Genomic DNA, 20,616 nt, shown 5'->3' on the forward strand with positions numbered 1-20,616 from the left:
ATTAGATAAAAATACTCCAAGTAGAAATGTTTTTGTCATTTTACTAAAAATGTCAAGGGTTTGAAATAAAGTTATAAGAAAAATAACACCCATGTTATTTTGCTTCAAACATGAAATAAAATCAGTTAATTATTTTAAACAAAAGCAGCAAGTAAGCTACTTATAAATATGGAAAGACCTACATACACATATTGTATACTACCAAAGCATGAATATGGTTATTGGCAAGAACACTCTCAAGTTAGCTTTACAAGCTGCTTTGCCGATTAGAATATATGTCAGGATTTTGTTCAACTCTTCTGACATTACTTTTATCACAAATAAATCCCAACAAAGCATGATCATTGTCCAAGGTAACCTTTCCTTAAAACCTTAAAACCTTTCCATCTTATTATTTTAGTTTTTGGTATAACTCTTGTAAGTGATGCAATTCCAGAATGGTATAAACTCTATGAAGAGGTGCTATGTCTACTGTCCCTTGAAGGGAAAGGAAAGTTTTCATGAACTTTTATTGACTGAGGTACAGTGTGAAACAGGCTGTTCCAGCCGCTCTGCCCAGAAACCTCCCGATTAAATCTGAGCCTAGTCATCTCAGGTTCATTTTAAAACTAACTCGCCAACTCTGTTATGTTTAATAACTCCAAAACATAAAACTAAGTGAAAGAAAAATATGGGAACCATGTTTCTCTTTAGTGAGGTGCACATATATGACGTGGTGACGTGATGACATGTCATTCACGTACTTTTAGTTATTTATTTATTGAGATTCAGCCCTTCTGGCCCTTTGAGCCTCGCCACCCAGCAAACCCCCGATTTAATCTGAACCTAATCACAGGACAATTTACAATGACCAATTAACCTACTGTAATGTTGAATCAGGCAAGCGAGACAGAAAACACTGACTGTCAATAAGTATATTAATCTTTTGTTTACAAATTGTAAAAATTCAACCAAACATTTAAGTTCCCCAAGTTGCAGACACTACAAAGCTGAATATTCAACAAACACACTTAGTTAAAAGCACGCGCAGAGCATACCCTCTCAATGGTCATGTGCACCGCTTGCCTTAAGCAAAGGAAGAGACAGACCCTCCCACACGTGCTCTCTATATACCCAGGATATCTGAAACTGTTCGCCAGACAGCTAACCAATGGGAAAAGCGGCTGCAGTTTCTAAACTAACCAATCATGATGGAAGCAATTTTCAACAATCAGATTAAGCCACCTCCCCCCACAGGACACCTACCAACCGGTACGTCTTTGGACTGTGGGAGGAAACTGGAGCACCTGGAGGAAACCCCACATATTAATGGGGAGAAAGTACAAGCTCCCTACAGGAACAGCGGGAATTGAACCCTGGTCACTGGTATTGTAAAGCATTGTGCAAACCACTATGCTACCACGGCACCCTTTCTTTAACTATTATGCATACAATTTGTTTACCCTTCAGTTATATAACTAAGTGTTTCACAATTTCCATGCCACTGCCTAGCATCTGAGAAACAACATTGTGGTGAACTACATATACCTGTCTGGACACGCCCCCCTGCTGACTGCTCCTGTGGCTCCTCCCACAGACCCCAGTATAAAGGCGATTGAGGCCTGAGCCCTGCCCTCAGTCTCCAGGATGTAGTATGGTGGTCAATTACTGCTTGTTCTTTCTTCCAGTCAATAAAAGCCAATATCTCGCCTCATGTTTCGGAGAGTTATTGATGGTGCATCAATCATACAATAATTATTGCAGGTGAGCGATTTTCATTCACTGTTGACATTATATCCAATTATAATATGTAAACGTAAGATTGTAAATTGTGCATGACACAATCATAAAACACTATAAGATAAATATTTGATGTCTTGATAAAGAGGAGAATAATATAGTCAGAATTGTTGAACGACATTCATTTGACCCACTGATCTAAGAAATATATATTTTAAAATATATAGCTTTTATGTTAGGATTAGAGATTTATGAGTGAAAGTTCTCCTCACCTGCCTATCACCTTCCCCAGTGCCCCTCTTCCTTCCCTTTCTCCCAGAGTCCATTCTCCTCTCCTATCAGAGTCTTTCTTCTTCACTCTTTTACCTTTTCCACCAGCACTTCCCAGCTTCTCACTTCATCCCCTCCCCCCAGCACCTACCTTTCCCCTCACCTGGCAGCTTGTGCTCCTCTCCACCCCCTGCCTTCGTACTCTGGATTCCTCCCCCCTTCCTTTCCAGTCCTGATGAAGGGTCTCGGCCCAAAATGTCGACTGTTTATTCCCCTTCTTTGGTGCTGCCAGACCTGCTGAGTTCCTCCAGCATTTTGTGTGTTGGTCCATACACTTTATTCTCTTTGTGATAAATTGATATCATTTACTTAGTAGTTCACACATGTACTCTATCAAAACTCTTTATAATTTGGAACAGTCCCATTTCACTCTTAGGTTTGTTGCAAAAAAGAAGCAGCAGTAGATTATCTGGACCACCCACCTCGCCTCTATTCAGTAATATGATGGCTGATATGTTACCTGAAAGTTACTGATTTATGAGAACCACATACCCCTTAATTCCCTCAACATCTAAAACTCTGTTGATTTCTTTATTGATACATTTAACAACTGAGCCTCTGATGTCCCCTTTGGTAGGGAATGTAAAGTTTCACTCCTTTTTGGGTGAAGAAATTACTCCCCTTTTCTGTCCTGAATGGCTGATCTATTATTCAGAGCCTGTGGCACCCGAGCCACCAGAATAATCAGCTACCACATCGAAACCCAGAAAGAAACTCACAGGAGATCATTACTTGTTCTTCTACTAGAGGACTAATCTGTATAATCTTTGCTCAGTTCACAATCCACCCTCCTGCAAATCAATCTGGTGAACCTTCACCCTACTCCTTCATCATAAGTGTTGTATATCTTTCAAAGTATGAAGTCTGTAATTGATAAAGTAAATCCTGTTGTATTTATCTTTGCTGTCTTGGATGGCAAGGGCTCGTAATGATAGATCCTTCCTTCCTGACAATTGAAATTTGGGAATTTCTTGTTCATGCTACCAGGTTGGAGATAGGCCAGGTGGAACATGGGGTGCTTACCTCAGTCCCCTCCCCCACCCACCTGGCCTGATCTTTCACCTTCTAGCTCTGTCCTCCTTTCTTCTGGCATTTTCCCCCTTCCTTTCCAGTCCCAACGAAGGGTCTCGGCCTGAGACATCGACTCTTGATTCCTCTCCATAGATGCTGCCTGATCTTGCTGAGTTCCTCCAGCATTTTGTGGGCATTGCTCTGAAACATGGGCTGCTGTTCTTTAATTTGCACTTAGCCTCGACCTGGCAATGGAAGAGGCTGTGGACAGACAGGAAATAGGGTGATGGAGACCCTGTGTAGTCAGACGGAATTAGTTTATCTTGGTGTCATGCTTTGTGCGGACACTGTGGGCCAAGGTCCCTGTTCATAGGTCCTATTTGTTCTCTGTGTAAACGCAGAAAATGCCAGAAACATTCAGAATGTCAGGTGGCATCAATAAAGAGGGAAACTTTCAGGTCAATATTCCTGTATCAGGATTATTTCTTTAAAACGTGGTTACTGTTGTATCATTGGAAAGCGTGCAGCCATTTTCCCCACCTCAAGGCCCTCAAGAACAATGTGGTAATTAACTAATTAAATTGTTTTATTTATGAATATTCATACCAGGCTGCATCGTGTAGTTGCTGCAACGCAAGAAATTTCACTACACACGTATTATCACGTCAGTGATAATAAACCTGATTCTGACTCTGACAGTGCAGACGAAATCTTATGTCTGTTTATGAAGGTAGATAGGATTCCTGAACGTTAACATATCAGATGTCCTGTCTTGGGTTCCACACATAGACGCAACCACAGTGAAGGTACGCAGTCCCTCTCCACTCCTAAAAGCTTGAGGAGATATGGAATGTCACCAAATACTCAAACTAAGTTTGTATTTGTACTTCGTATTTATTTTATTTCTTACATCCAAGGGAGTAAAAATTTTTATGTTGCGTCTCCGTCGCAACGTACAAGCAATAAGGAAGGGAAATGTGGAGGATATTGCTCCAACATTAAGCTTGTATACATAATTGTTTTGTATACATCTATGTACAGACAGATGGGGAATCAGATCACACTGTATTGATAAATCTGATGGGCTGGTGAAAGAAGCTGTCCCATAGCATGTTACTCCTGGCCTTAATGCTGAGGTACCATTTGCCAGACGGAAGCAGCTAAAATAGTTTGCGGTCTGTCCCTGATGGTCCTCCGGGCTGGTTTTACGAACCTGCTGCCATAAATGTCCTGAACAGAGGAAAGTTCACGTCTACAGATGTGCTGGGCTGTCCGCTCCACTCCCTGCAGTGCCCCACGATTGAGGGTAGTACAGTTCCCGTGACACAGCCAGGCAGGATGCTCTCGATGGTGTCCCTGTAGAAAGTCCTGAGGGCTTAGGGACTCATGCCAAACTTCTTCAGCCTTCCGAGGCAAAAGAGCCGCCGTTGTGCTTTTTTCACCACACACAGCTGGTGTGGACAGTCCGGGTGAGTTTTACAGACACACCATTGAAACCACTCTGATTGGTCGCGTCGCAGCTCGGCACAGCACAGGAATGCAAGCGGCTGCAGAGAGTCTTGGACACAGCCCAATATATCCCAGGCATAGCTCTCTCCACTACTGACAGCATCCACATAAGGTGATCTTTCAAAAAGATGACATCAAACATCAGAATCAGAATCATGTTTACTATCACTGGCATATGTCATGAAAATTGTTGTCTTTGCAGTACTAATCAATACATTATAATAGAGAAACAAACTGTGAATTACAGTATGTATACTAAATACCTCAAAGAATGACCGTAAGTATATACATAGATATATAAAATCAAGGATTCTGCACCATCCAGGACACGGCCTTTTCTTACTGCCACCTCCTAGGCAGGAGGTACAGAAACCTGAAGTGCCATAGCAACGGGGTCAGGAACAGCTTATTTCTTGCAATCTTTAGTTTCTTGAATAAACCTGCACAATCCTAACCCTGTCCCAGCAGCAGAACACCAAGGAACCCCTCGTGCATTTATCTCTATGCATTTTTTTTTGCACTGTCTTGTTTTTGCAGTCTTCCCCCCCCCCCTCTTCACTGTCTTGTATGGAAGTATAAATGATAAGCGGCATGGGTGTCATTTGTGTCTGCATGCCTGTGATGCTGCTGCAGGAATTGTACCTGTTCCTCATTATACTTGTGTACATAACAATGAACATGACTTGACTCAACTTGATGATCAAGGAGGGAAAGGAGGGAAAGCTATTAATTGCACAGTATAGTATTATCAGTTCCATTTACAACTTTGAACTAAACTATTTATATCTCCTCAAGAATCCTCGGGTAGGTCTTTAGCTCACAACTTTATGTCTCCGGTGTCAGAATGTCACTTGAGTTAAAGCTGACATATTTAAAGGAAGTTTTCAGACAAATGCTCTAAGTTTCATTTTATCATTTGCAAAGAATCACAAAGCAAGATTATATCTAATTGCTATCAATAGCTGCAAAACCTGGACATCTCATTCACAGTACAGCACTAAATTACTTCCTCATCTTTACTTTCCTGGGAAGGTAGTTCAAAGTTTAAAGTAAATTTATTATCAAAGTACATATAGGACACCTGATACGGTACTAACCTGAGATTAATTTCCTTGTGGGCATACTCAGTAAATCCAAGCAACACAATAGAATCAATGAAAGACTGCACCCAACATGATGAACAAAGTACTAATGTGCAAACGAGAACAAACTGAAAATGCAAAAGAAAAAGAAAATAAGTCATAATAATAATCAAATAAGCAATAAATATTGAGAAGATGAGATGAAGAATCCTTGAAAGTGAGATCATAGGTTGGGGGAACTGTTCAGTGATGGGGCAAGTGAAATTGAGTAAAGTTAACCCCACTGTTTCAAGTGACTGATGGCTGAGGGATAATATCTGTTCCTGAACCTGGTGGTGTGGATCCTGAGGCTCTTGCATCTTTTATTCTGATGGCAGTAGCGAGAAGAGAGCATGGCCTGGGTGATGGGGATCCTTGAAGTTGGATCTTGCTTTCCTGCGATAGCACTCCATGGGGAGGGCTTTACCCATGATGGACTGGGTAGTACCGCTACTTTTTGTAGGATTTTCCATTCAAGGGCATTGGAGTTTCCATACCAGCCCAGGATGCAAGCAGTCAATATACTCTCCACCACACATCTATAGAAGTTTGACAAAGTTTTAGATGCCATGCCAAACCTCCACAAACTTCTAAGGAAGTAAAGGCACTGCTATGCTTTCTTCACAATTGTGCTGGTTCCAGGACTAATCCTCTGAAACAAATTTAAAGTTACTAACCCTCTCCAGCTCTGATATCTCAATGAGGGCTGGCTCATGGACCTCTGGTTTCCTCCTTCTGAAGTCAATAATCAGCCCCTTTGTCTTGCTGACATTGAGTGAGAGGTTGTTGTTGTGGTACCACTTGGCCAGATTTTCAGTCTCCCTCCTATATGCCGATTCGTCACCAGCTTTGATTTGGCCAACGACAATGGTGTTGCCAGCAAACTTAACAAAGCACTTGAGCTGTGCTCAGCCACACAGTCATAAGTATAAGGTGAGTAGAGCAGGGGGCTAAGCACACGGTCTTGTGGTGCACCTGTGCTGATGGAGATTGTGGAGGAGATGTTGCCAATCCCAACTGACTGGAGTCTGCAAGTGAGGAAAGTGAGGAGCCAATTGCACAAGGAGATATTGAGGTCAAGGCGTTGAGGTTTACTGATCAGTTTTGAGGGGATGATAAATGTAGGAATCACTACATTAAACCCTATACTAAACGTGTGGCTATGTTACAATTACTTTTTTATCTGCATGAAACTTAAGAATCAGAATCAGGTTTAATACCATAACCCTATATTACGAAATCTGTTGTTTTGTGGCAGCAGTATATTGCAATACATAATAAAACAATGAATCACAGTAAGACATATATATAATAACAAATTAAATAAATAGTGCACAAAAGAGGGCAAAAATTCTGAGGAAGTGTTCATGGGATCATTGCCCATTCAGAACTCTGATGGCAGAGGGGAAGGAGCTGTTTCTGAAACACTGAGTGTGTGCCTTCAGGCTCCTGTACGTCCTCCTTGATGGTAGCCATGAGGAGAGAGCATGTACTGGGTAATAGGGATGTTTAACGATGGATGCTGCCTTTTAAAGGAATCGCCTCATGAAGGTGTCCTGGCTGCTCGGGTGGCTAGTGCCCATGATGGAGCTGGCTGAACTTACAACTCTCTACAGCTTTTTCTGGTCCTGTGCAGTGGCCACTCATACCAGACAGTGATGCAACAGGTTAGAGTGCTCTCCACAGTACATCAGTAGAAATTTGCGATTGTCTTTGGTGATATACCAATTCTCCTCAAACTCCTAATGAAATATAGCTGCCTTCGTGTCTTCTTTGTAACTGGGCCCAGGCTAGATTGTCAGAGATGTTGACACCCAGGAACTCGAAACTGCTCACCCTTTCCGCTGCTGATCCCTCGATGAGGACTGGTTTGTGTTCCCTCAATTTCCTCTTCCTGAAGTCCACAATCAATCCCTTGGTCTTACTAATGTTGAGTGCAAGTCTGTTGTAGCGACAACACTCAACCAGTTGATCTGTTTCACTCCTGTACACCGCCTCATCACCATCTGAAATTCTGCCAACAATAGTTGTGTTGTAGGCAAATTATAGATGGCATTTGAGCTGTGCCTAGCCACACAGTCAAGGGTCTAGAGACTAGAGCAGTAGGCTAAGCCCACATCCTTGAGATGTGCCAGTGTTGATTGACAGCATGAGGAGATATCACTTCCAATCCACACAGACTGTGGTCTCCGTATGAGGAAGTCAAGGATCCAGTTGCCGAGGGAGGTACAGAAGCCCAGATTTTGAAGCTTATCTTTTCTTTCATCTTACTGACATTGAGTGCAAAGTCGATGCTTCAACACCACTCAGCCAGCTGACCTATTTCGCTCCTGAACACCTCCTCATCACCATCTGAAATTCTGCCAAGAATAGTGTCGTTTGCAAGGTTATATATGGTGTTTGATCTGTGAGTGTGTGTGGAGAGTAGAGCAGTGCATCCTTGAGGTGTGCCAGAGTCGATTAACAGCAGAGAGGAGATGCTATTTCTAATCAGCACTGACTGTGGTCTCTGGATGAGGAAGTCAAGGATCCAATGGCACAGAGAGATACAGAGGCCCTGGTTTCAAAACTTGTTGATTGGAACTGAGGGGATGATTGTGTTGAACACTGAGCTGTAGTCAATAAACAGCAGCCTGACGTTAGTATTACTTTTCTTCCCATATTCATAAAGATAAGAGTAAAAGAGGGTGAGAAATGGCAAATCCAGGCTTGTGAATGAACTTGCATTCCTATTGGGCAAACAATTCAAAGGTATTAATTTGGAAATGGTGGCTTGAATCCAGATCAGCTGTACTTATACACATGGGGAAATTCAAATGTGCGCAATTCTATTACGAAATCTCATTTAGATTTATTTATTACATGTATCAAAACGTTCGGTGAAATGTGCCATTTGGTTTTACATTCAAGGATGTGCTGGGGGTAGCCCGCAAGCATCAACCCACATCCCAGCTCCAACGCTCATGGAGATTATTGATGAATTTGTTGAAGATGAGATGAGTCAAAGCTAGGAGAAAGTGAAAGAGACGGGAGTCAAGGGGAATTAGGATTTACAGGGATTGCTGTGATAGCTTCCTGAGGGTTGAGAAGTTGGAGGATGAAATAGGGAGAGGGGAGTGGTTCGAAGCTTGTCAACTGAGGTGTGGGGGAGCGGAGGTGAAGGGGTTCAGAAAAGGAACACAGGTAATGAATAAAAGTGAATCTACTTGAGCCAAAGGTACGATGCCTGGCTGAGGCGTGCCTATCCAGGGTGGCATGCCTTAAACTGTACTGCTACAGACCATCAGATTTATTACAAGCTGCTTGATCTTAGAGTAACTAATAAAAAGCGTTCCCACTTTGCAAAGGGAATAGCCATCAGATGTGCACATCAGGCACAGAGATTGCATCACAGATGCAAGTGTTTCTTGTGAATGGATGGTGCAGTTAAATTTTCAGTGTACCATTGCAACCTAGGAACTATCAAGACTGTTTCCAATTCTGGGAAAAAAAAGTATGATTTCATAACTTAGCGCTGAAAAGCTGCAGCTATTTCATTCTATTATCACAATCATATATTTATTTTAAAAATAGGTGATGTGAAGGTTGCTAAGGGTGACACTATTATTCTCAGCCAGAATGGAAATGAGGGGATAATTCCCCTGTCAAGTACTGCTCTAAGTGACTGGAATTGACTCTGGGTATATAATTTGCATGTAACTATTATCCGCTAGTTGCTTTTATCTGGAAAAATAACTTTGGTTTTGTAAATGACTTCCATTCCTGGCACTTCCCACTCAATCCCTTATTTTTGTCTCCTCTATTCATTTAAATGGGGCGTTAGGTTAAGTTTCTTGTTTTTTAAAAAATTTCATTTTACATTTATATTTTTAAAATTAGTAGAACATAGAACAGTAGAGCACAGAAATACATCCTTCGGCCTGTGATATCTGCTCTGAACATGATACTGAATTAAATTAATCTCTTCCGCCTGTGTTTGATCCATCTCTTTCCACTTGCGAAGAAAAACAATTCCGATTGAAGTTAGAGATGGTATCGGATGTAGTATATAAGCTTTGGCCGGATTTGCTGGTCATTACCTCTACAAGGCGAAACCTAACATCGTGAATGGAGCTTTTCATGCATGCTTTGTAAAGGAGAATTAAACTACTCCTGAAATGTCTGGTGACCCCGTGATCTCTGTCTTGGAGGCCAATGTCAGATCATCTTTCATGAGGTGAACTCTCGCAAGATATTAGGTTATCACCCTGTCGTACTCTTCTCTACTGTGATGAAGTGCGTTAAGAGGCTGGACTCGGCCAGAATCAACTCCTGCTTAAGCAAGGACATGGAACTGCTGCAATTTGCCCATCACCGCAATAGGTCCAAAGCAAATCGAATCTCACTGGCTCTCCAGTCAGCCTTGGACCACCTGGACATCAGCAATGCCTACCTCAGGCTGTTATTTAACACCAACATACCTTCAGTATTAATGAACAAGCTCCAAAACCTGGGCCTCTGTACCTCCCTCTGCAACTGGATCCTTGATTTCTTCATTGAGAGATCACAGTCAGTATGGACCAGAAATAAAATCTCCTCCTTGCTCACAATCAACACTAGCGCACCTCAAGGATGTGTGATTAACACCCTGCACTGTTCTCTTGATGCCCCCAGATATACTGATGACACTACACTGATTGGCCTAATCTCAAATAATAATGAGGCAGCCTACAGAGAGGAAGTCATCACCCTGACACAGTGGTGTCAAGGAAACAACCTCTCCCTCAATGTCGCAAAAACAAAGGAGCTGGTTGTGGACCACTGGAGGAATGGACACAGGCTAGCCCATATTGACATCAGTGGATCTGAGGTTGAGAGGGTGAACAGCTTTACGTTCCTCGGCATAAACAGCACCGAAGATCTCATGTGGTCTGTACATACCGGCTGTGGGATGAAAAAAGCACAACAGCACCTCTTTCACCTCAAATGGTTGAAGAAGCTTGGTGTGGGACCCCAAATCCTAAGAATTTTCTATAGGGGCATAATTGAGAGCATCCTGACTAGCTGCATCACTATGGAAACTGTACAGTATGGAAACTGTACTTCTCTAAATCACAGGACTCTGGAGAGAGTGGTGCAGACAGCCCAGCACATCCGTAGATGTGAACTTTCCACTATTCAGGACACTTATAAAGACAGGTGTGTAAAAATGGGCCAAAGGATCATTGGGGACCCGAGTCACCCCAACCACAAACTGTTCCAGCTGCTACCATCCAGGAAATGGTACCACAGCATAAAAGCCGGGACCAACAGGCTCCAGGACAGCTTCTTCCACCAGGCCATCAGACTGCTTAACTCTGTATTTCTGTTATATTAACTATTCTGTTGTATATACTATTTACTATAAATTACTATAAATTTCACAATGCACATTTAGATGGAGACGTAACGTAAAGATGTTTACTCATGTATATAATTCAATTCAAGAATGTGGCAGAATTTCAGATAGTGTGAGATAGACCATCTGTTTGAGTGGTATTTCAAAAACAACCTTGCACTCAATATCAGTAAGACTAAGGAATTGATTGTGGATTTTAGGAAGGAGAAGTTGAGGGAACACACAACAGTCCTCATCGATGGATCTGCAGTAGAAAGGGTGAGCAGTTTCAAGTTCCTGGGTGTCAACATCTCTGAAGATCTATCCTGGGCCCAACATATTGATGCAACAAAGGCAGGACAACAGCTGTATTACATTAGGAGTTTGCAGGGTTGTGGTATGTCACCAAAGTCTCGAGCAAGTTTCGATCAACGTGCCACGGACAGCACTCTGACTGGATCTATCACCATCTGGTATGGAGGGGCCACTGCACAGGACCAGAAAAAGCTGTATAAAGTTGCAAGCTCAGCCAGTTCCATCACGGGCACCAGCCTCCCCAGCATCCAGAACACCTTCAAAAGGCAATGCCTCAGAAAGACAGCTTCCACCACCCAGAACATGCCCTCTTCTCATTGCTACCATCAAAGAGGAGATACAGGAGCCTGAAGACACACACTCAGTGTTCTAGTAGCAGCTTCTTCCTGTCTGCATCAGATTTCTGAACTGATAATGAACCCATATACACAAACTCATGACTTTTTTCTCTCTTTTTGCCCTATTTATTATAAATATCTTACTGTAATTTAGTCTTTATTTATGTATTGCACTGTACTGCAGCCTCATACTATCAAACTTCATGACATATGCCAGTGATATTAAAAGCTGATTTTGATTCTGATATTCAAATGTCCATCTAACAACCTCTTAAATGCCATTATTGAACTTACTTCCCCCATTATCCCTGGGAGCCCATTCCAGGCACCGATCACCATCTATGTAAAAAAAAAAAATCCTGCCCCCACACGTCCTTTAAACATCTCCCCTCACCCCACTCAGCTTACGTGGATGTCCTCCAGTGTTTGATTCTCTACCCTGTGAAAAATATTCTTATTGTCTTCCCTATCTGTGTCTCTTCCATCAGATCTTCCCTCAGCCTCCAAAGCACCAGAGAAAACTACCTGAGTTTGTCCAATAATGCCTTAGAGATCACACCCTCTCATTCAGGCAGCATTCTGGTGAATCTCTTTTGCACCCTTTCTCCACAACCTTTCTGTAATGGTGGGACCAGAACTGCACACAATACTCCAAGTGCAGCCTATCCAGAGTTTTATGTAACTGCAACTTGACTTGCTTATTCTTATATTCAAAGTCCTGACAAATGAAGGAAAACACGCTTATGCCTTCTTTACCATCCTATCTACTGGTCTGACCACATTCAGGGAGCCATGGACTTGAACATCTAGATCTATCTGCACCACAATTACTTGCTTACATTTGAATTCTCAATGATCGACACCTCACACTTTTAAACTCCATCTGCTATTTCTCCACATACATATCTGTAATTGATCTGTATTCTAAAAGGGCAGCATGGAAACGTAGTGGTTAGAACAATGCTTTACAGTACTAGTAACCTGGGTTCAATTCCCATCACTGTCTGTAAGGAATTGGTACGTTCTCCTCGTGACCACGTGGGTATCTTCTGGCTGCTCCAGTTTCCTCTCACAGTCCAAAGGCATACAAGTTGGTAGGTTAATTGGTCATTGTAACTTGTCCTGTGATTAGGGTAGGATGAAATTGAGTAGCTGGGTGGCATGGCTCAAAGGGCCTATTCCATAGTGTATAAAAATAAATAAATAATGTCTTTGTACATTTTGAAATTTTTTTCCACAACTCCATCACTCTCTATGTCATTTGCAAACTTACTACTCACCTATCTACATTTCAGTAGACTTATAGATATTAAGAATTGATGGCAGATTAATGTACATTCAGCCAGAGACTCATTCCACCAAGACGTAACACTGAGCGTCATAGGAAGTCATTCCTACCTGCGGCCATCAAACTTTACAACTCCTCCCTTGGAGTGTCAGACACCCTGAGCCAATAGGCTGGTCCTGGACTTATTTCCACTTGGCATGATTAACTTATTATTCTTCAATTATTTATGGTTTTATATTGCTATATTTCTTCACTATTCTTGGTTGGTGCGGCTGTAACAAAACCCAATTTCCCTCGGGATCAATAAAGTATGTCTGTCTGCTTACCTAAATTTATTGTTTTTTTAAAATATTCTTTAGGTTAATTTAAATATTTTAGAATACATCTAAGAAACTTGAAAGCAAAGGATCACGTCAGGGCCAATGATTCTTAATCTAATGAAAGGGAGGGAATGGAGTCCAGTAGAATTAGCAAAGGGTGAAGATGGTGGTAAAACAGTGTAGTTGAAACACAGCTCGGCTCAACATTGGGCTCATCATCTATTTTATAAATGCTTTCCCTCAGCTTCTTCATTGATCAGCATAAGAATAGAGATCACTGGTCCTCACTCTTTGCTACTCCACTCCCCTCGCCCCACTCAATGACTGCATTGAACAATTTCTTCTATCTTCAATAAAATTTCTCTGCTAGGCACATCTTGCTTTTCGAGCATTCCGAAGGGGCTATTCCCTTAGTCAATCTTCCAATCATTCCCATTCTCACCCTAATTTCCCAAGCAACTGCAGAAAGTGCAACATCTGTTTTCTTTCCTCATTCCTTCCTGCCATCCAAGGACCTAAACAGTGATTCACTTGCCCTTCTTCCAGTGCAGAGTTCTACATTCACTGCTCAGGTAACGTTCTCTTCCATTTCATTAAAAAAAAACAGAAATAAAAAGTTATGAGATGGTGTTCATGGGTCCAATGTCTATTTAGAAATCAAATGGCAGAGGGGAAGAAGCTGTTCCTGAAACACTGAGTGTGTGTCTTTGGCCTTCTGAACCTCCTTCCTGACAGTAACAATGAAAAGAGCATATGTCTGGGGAGGAAGTGATCTTTAATGATGGACACCACCTTCCTAAGCAGCGCTCCTCGAAGATGTCTTGGATACTATGGAGGCTTCTACCCACAATGACGATAACTCATTTTACAAGTTTCTGCAACTTACTTCAATCTTGTGCAGTGGCCCCACCACCCCACCCCATACCCGATGGTGATGTAGCCAGTCAGAATGCTCCCCATGGTACATTTGTAGAAGTCTCAGTTAAAACCTTTACTTCAATGTTTGGTGGAATTTAGGTATTATTATATCATGTATTTGAATCCATCACTGCTACTTCATGTTCTGAGTTCAGTATAAAATAGGTGATAAAACGGATGACTCATATGTTCTTTGAATATTCAATATCCAATATAATATAAATAGCGACTAGAATGAATACAGTCAGTTAAGATAACTTTTTTTTAGAAATAAATAGTTAGAAAATCTTCTGATATAAAATCGGGGGTTGTTGGGAGTGGGTAGAGTAGTTGAAAATGACGCCCTTGGGACTTCTTGAAAACAGATCTTCCTAACCTAAATAGCAAGACATTGTGTCTGTTCTAAAAGAATCAACCCAGTAGCTTTGCTGGCAGTATAAACTCTAACACCACGTTTCTACCTTCAACAATTTGGCACTTGATAAGATAATTATAAATTTTCTAAATTTGTGATGCATATACACTCCTCCTACTCTCCCAGGGGTGTTATTTACAAAATGAGTCGACAATGCAAAATATAGTTGTACATATTCATCCAAGTGTAGTCGGATTTAATTTATCATTGTCTCATTATCACTACCAGAATTACTGTCATATTTGTGCTGGTGTTAGGGTTGTTCCACTTTATGTTGTCAATATGGTAATATATCTTCTAGGTAGATGAATTTGAAATTTTTCTTTACTAATTTGTTTATATTTGTAGTTTGTTATGCAGCACTATATTTTGAAAGAATACCTCCCAAAAGAACTTCCTTTGGAAAACAAGAAGCTAGATATAATGACAAAAAGTTTCTTTGAGTTTAGTCTGAGTAAACCTGTTTTTCAGGCTAATCCCTTAAAATACCGGTCCAACAATGGCCTGCATCATTAAAATTTACTTTTCTAGTGTGTACAGATACAGACACGCACGCATACACAGAATACAAACCTAAGCAAATTTATACTAATGGACCAAGGCAGTACAGCACGAGACTAACTTACTGCTGTACAAGCAAGCACATTGCAAAGGTTCAAGGAGTGTATAGGTTTCTGTGTAAAATAAAAATTAGAAAAAAGAACTCATGTTCAATGTCAAAAAGAAATTAGAATTACTGAACATTCTGCTGCTGGTCTGATGAACTTTAAACATTTGGTGAACAGAAATCACTTCAGCAGTTGCATTGTAATTCCAAAAAGGTTTATTGCAGTAGATCAGCATAACAAATGGCTGATGCCTTTTGCAACTAAGCCATTGGTGAGGACAATCATGTTTCATGAAAGTGACATTAAATCTGTACAGAATGTCTATTGCTTCCTTCTCAATTAGAAGGACATAACAGATATTTTGTTACAGGTCTTTGGACGGCTGGTCATCCTTGAAAGTTGAGAAGCTATACATAATTTATAAAGCTGCCTTTGGAATATCAACTGGATGTAGATTTTCAGTTAACTATCAGCAGGGATTAACTTTGTTCATATCAAACACTTTTGCTAACTATTACATTCATAGGAATGTCAACAGTTTTAGATGGATGTGGAAAGCCAGTGGTAAATATATGGAATGAAGCATAGATTCACAGTTTCATAGAGCACAAAAACAGACCCTTTGCCCACCTAGCCCATGCTGAACTGTTTTTTTGCCTAGTTCCATTGCATCTGCACTATAGCCCTCCATATCCTTCCCATTTACTGTATGTACTAATCTAAAACCTCTCTTAAATGTTACAATCCACCACTTCCTCTGGCAGTAAGCATAAGGAACATGAGGAGCTGGGGACCATAAAGGGTATTAGCCCTCCAGGATTCTTTCTCCTATGCCCCCTTGTACCTTTCAGTATTTAAATGTCTCCTCGTTGAATGCTGTCAATGACTCTGCTCCAAGCTCTCAGTGTTAGAGAATTCCAAAGACTCATTATGTCCAGAGGACGATTTGAACCTCATCTCAGTCTAAAACTAGCACCAAGATTCCAATACTTTTACTAATAGAAACATCTCACAGCATCCAAACTGTTGTTTTCTCTCAGAATTCCATTATTTTGAAATGATTGCATTCTTTCAGTGAGTACAGAGTCAATTCACTCAACCTCACTTTGCATGTGAACCCCTTCAACCAGGAATCGGCCTAATCACTGAACCTTGTGCAAGTACGCCCTTTCTGAAATATGAAGACAAAATGATATGCAATATTGTGGGAGCTCATCTTCCCTATTTTATATTCCAAAACCCTTTTAATACAGGCCAACAGACCATCTGTTCCTTTATTATGTGCCGTATCATAAGACGTTAGCAACCTTGGTCAAGCTTCTCCTGGGCAGCAGCCTTTACAAGACGGATAACCCCCAACCAGTATCAATACTCTTAGATATTGTCTGTCTGGCATCAGTGGCCACATAACCAGGACTTGTGATATGCCCCACCTAGCCCCATGGCTCCATGTGATCCTGATCGGGGGGCTAAGTGGGTGCTACACACACAAAATACTGGCCAGGCCAGGCAGCATCTGTGGAAAAGAGTACAGTCAATGTTTCGGCTGAGACCCTTCAGGAGGACTGGAGTAAAAAAGATGAGGGGTAGATTTTAAATGTGGGGGAGGAGAGAGAGAAACACAAGGTGATAGGTGAAACCGGCAGGGGGAAGGATGAAGTAAATAGCTGGGAAGTTGATTGGTGAAAGAGATACAGAGATGGAGAAGGGGTTGTGTGATAGGTGGTGATAGAAGGCCATGGAAGAAAGAAAAAGGAGGGAGGAGCATCAGAGGGAGGCAATGGGCAGGCAAGGAGATAAGGTGAGAGAAAGAAAAGGGATGGGAACTGGTGAAAGAGATGGCGGGGGGGGGGGGCGATTACCAGAAGTTCGAGAAATCAATGTTCATGTCATCAGGTTGGAGGCTACGCACATCTTGCCCAAGAGTGACCAGCGGGCTAGCGGAAGGAAGGAGCACATTACACCTCATTTGGTAGAGATGTATCTCCACTCCACCATCCCAAACAGACACCTAGCCTTCCAATTTGCTTTACCTACCTGCTCACATTTTGTATTTTGTATACTTAGGCACTTCTGGGCCCAGTCCATTTAATTAATAATTTGCTTTTCTTTGTTCTTTCTGGTGGATAACCTTCCATTTTTTCACATTATGCTACTGACTTCTTGCCCACTCACTTAACCATGCAAGGAAGCACAATAGCATAGCAGTTATCACAATCACTTTGTGGTGTTGGCTGTCAGATCAGGGTTGATTCTCACTGTTGTCTATGAGAAGTTTGCACATTCTGTTGGTTTCCTCTGGGTGCCTTGGTTTCCTCCCACATTCCAATGATGTTAGGGTTAGAGTTAGTGACTTGTGGCCATGCTATGTTTGTGACAGAAGAGTGGCGACACTTGCTCAGCAGTATCCTCGCTGATTTCATTTGACGTACGCAAAACATTTCACTGTATATTTAAATTTTTTGACATACACATGACAAATAAACCAGGAAATCATAAGCCAGTGAGCCTGATATCAGTAGTGGGAAAGTTATTGGAAGGTATTCTAAGGGACCAGATATATGAATATTTGGATAGTCAGGGACTGATTAGGATAGTCAGCATGGCTTCGTATCTGGTAGGTCATGTCTAACCAATCTTATAGAGATTTTCGAGGACATTACCAGGAAAGTTGATGAAGGCAAGGCAGTGGATGTTGTCTACATTGACCTTACCAAGACATTTGACAAGGTCCTGCATGGGAGGTTAGTCAAGAAAGTTCATTCGCTTAGCATTCAAGATGAGGTAGGAAATTGGATTAGACATTGGCTTTTTAGAAGCCACAGAGAGATAGTAGATGGTTGCCTGTCTGACTGGAGGCCTGTGATTGGTGGAGTGCTGCAGGGATCAGTGCTGGGTCCATTGTTGTTTGTCATCTATATTAATAAAATTAATTGAGTTAGCAAATTTGCAGATGACACCAAGATTGACCATGTAGTGGACAGCGAGGAAGACTATCATGGCTTGCAGCAGGACCTGGACTAGCTGGAAATATGAGCTGAAAAATGGCTGATGGAACCTAATCCAGACGAGTACGAAGTGTTGCACTTCAGAAGGATGAACCAGGTACGACAGGACATTGAGGAGTACTGTAGAACAAAGGGATCTGGGAATACAGGTCAATAGTTCATTGAAAGTGGTGTTACAGGTAGATAGGGTCATAAAGAAAGCTTTTGGCATATTGGTCTTACTAAACCAAAGTATTGAAATGGGATGTTTTGTTGAAATTGTATAAAACATTGGTGAGGTCTAATTTGGAGTATTGTGTGCAGTTTTGGTCACCTACCTATAAGATAGATGTAAATAAGGCTGAAGGAGTACAGAGAAAATTTACAAGGATGTTGCTGGGACTGGAAGACCTGAGTTATAATGAAAGATGGAATAGATGAGGACCTTATTCCTTGGAACATAGAAGACTGAGGGGAGATTTGATAAAGGTATACAAAATTATGAGGGGTATAGATAGGATAAATGCAAGCAGGCCTTTTCCACTGAGATGCAGTGGGATTACAACTAGAGTGATGGCTTAAGGGTGCAAGGTGAAAACTTTAAGGGGAACTTGAGGGGAAACTTCTTCACTCAGAGGGTCATGAGAGTATGGAATGAGCTGCCAGTGCAAGTGGTGCATGCAAGCTCGATTTCAACGTTAAGAGAAGTTTGGAAAGGTACATGGATGGTAGAGGTATGGAGGGCTATGGTCCTAGTGCGGGTCAATGGGAGCAGGCAGTTTAAATTGTTCAGCATGGACTAGATAGGCTGAAGGGCATGTTTCTGTGACTCTAAATAAAGTTAATCTTTTTAATCTTTATCTTTCTATATCACTTTGTAGATTCTTTGTATCCTTTCCACAATTTGCTAACCCAAATATTTAGTTCAGCTGAAGTTAATTATTCCTTCCCTCATCCAGTCATGAGTACAGGTGAGGAAGAGCTGAGGATCCAACACTAATCCATGTGGCATCCCATTATTTACTGCTTGCCAACTGAAAAATAACCATTTATTCCAATTCTCTGCTTTCTGCATATTACCTTCAATATCATGCACTTATCTCTTGTGCAGTAACCTTTACGTGCTTCTTTTTTATCTGCCAATTTAACAGTATTGTCTCTACTTGTTTGTTTTATTGTTTTGCAAATATCTTACCATTACTTCCTCAATAATGGATTCCAGCATTTCCCCAATGACTAATTGTCCTACAGTTTCCTGTTTTCTCTCTCCTTGGTTTCTTGAATAGTGTTGTTATATTTGCAGTTTTCCATTCCTTTGGGACTCTCCAGAATGCAGAATCTTGAGCAGCATTTTATTAAAGTTAAACTAAGGTAATTTTCCCACAGTACATTTTGTTACTCCAAATATTAGCCCAGAGTGGTAAACAAACAGACTCTTTGGCCGGTTATGATTTGCACAGGCTAAATTAAGCACACTAAAGAAACAAAGATGAAGAAAAATGTCCTGAAAAAAGGCCTCAGCCAGAAACGTTGACAATCTATTCCCCTGCATAGATGCATCCTGATGTACTGTTCCTCCAGCATTTTGTATGTGTTTCTCGAGGTTTCCAGCATCTGCAGAATTTCTTGCGTTCATGGTGCAAGGCAAAGATGTTTCCATTAACAAGAATCATTGTGATTAAAATAAACATTTGTCAATACAAGTATTATAGTAAATGATTACTTGATACTAATGTTCAAATTTCAAAGTTGAAAGTACATTTATTATCAAAGTGTGCATACCTCATACAATCTTGAGATTCGTCTCCTTACAAAACAAACCTGTTAGAAAAAGAAGTCCATCAAATACCCACTCTGCAGAGAGAAAAAAAAATTGTGCAAACAATAAAAGTAAGGAAATAGCATTCAGAACTGAGGTTTATGAAAGAGAAAACAGACATGGTGTCACGGCTTCAGTTCAGCGCAGAGACAAGTAAACGTCACAAAGCTGAACTGGCTCTTTTTAAAAAAAATTTTTTAATTGAATTTTCAAATAGGTTACAGAAGGAAAAAAAATTATCAACCCTCCCCCCTAACATATCCCTATAGAAAAAAAAAAGAAAAGTAAAAAGAAAGAAAGAAAGGATGCCTGGATATCGGAAGATCCCCACATGCTCCATGGAGTTCATAATAGCTTTAATATGTATATTTATTTCTTTCCCCAGATAACCAATAATTTTATCTTCAGAGCACCTATATATTTAATCCTATTTTTTGTAAATAAGGGTGCCAAATTTTCAGAAATATTTCATATTTATCTTTTAAATTATGTAATTAGCTGAACTGGCTCTTGCCACCGGCCCCAACTCCCTGAGCTTTTTAATCTGACCTGGTGCTTTAAT

The 20,616-nt window shown here is 41.1% G+C and overlaps 1 long non-coding RNA gene across 1 annotated transcript; it reads right to left on the reverse strand.

The window, feature by feature from the left end:
* Nucleotides 1–19,574: 19,574 nt before the first annotated feature.
* LOC140717180 (uncharacterized) lies at nt 19,575–20,061 on the reverse strand. The gene is made up of 2 exons (XR_012096480.1): nt 20,018–20,061; nt 19,575–19,860 (listed from the first exon to the last, which is right to left on the reverse strand). It is a non-coding gene; the product is annotated as an uncharacterized lncRNA (long non-coding RNA).
* Nucleotides 20,062–20,616: the final 555 nt, after the last annotated feature.

Source organism: Hemitrygon akajei, chromosome 27 (assembly GCF_048418815.1).
Source record: "Hemitrygon akajei chromosome 27, sHemAka1.3, whole genome shotgun sequence".
Lineage (NCBI taxonomy): Eukaryota > Metazoa > Chordata > Chondrichthyes > Myliobatiformes > Dasyatidae > Hemitrygon > Hemitrygon akajei.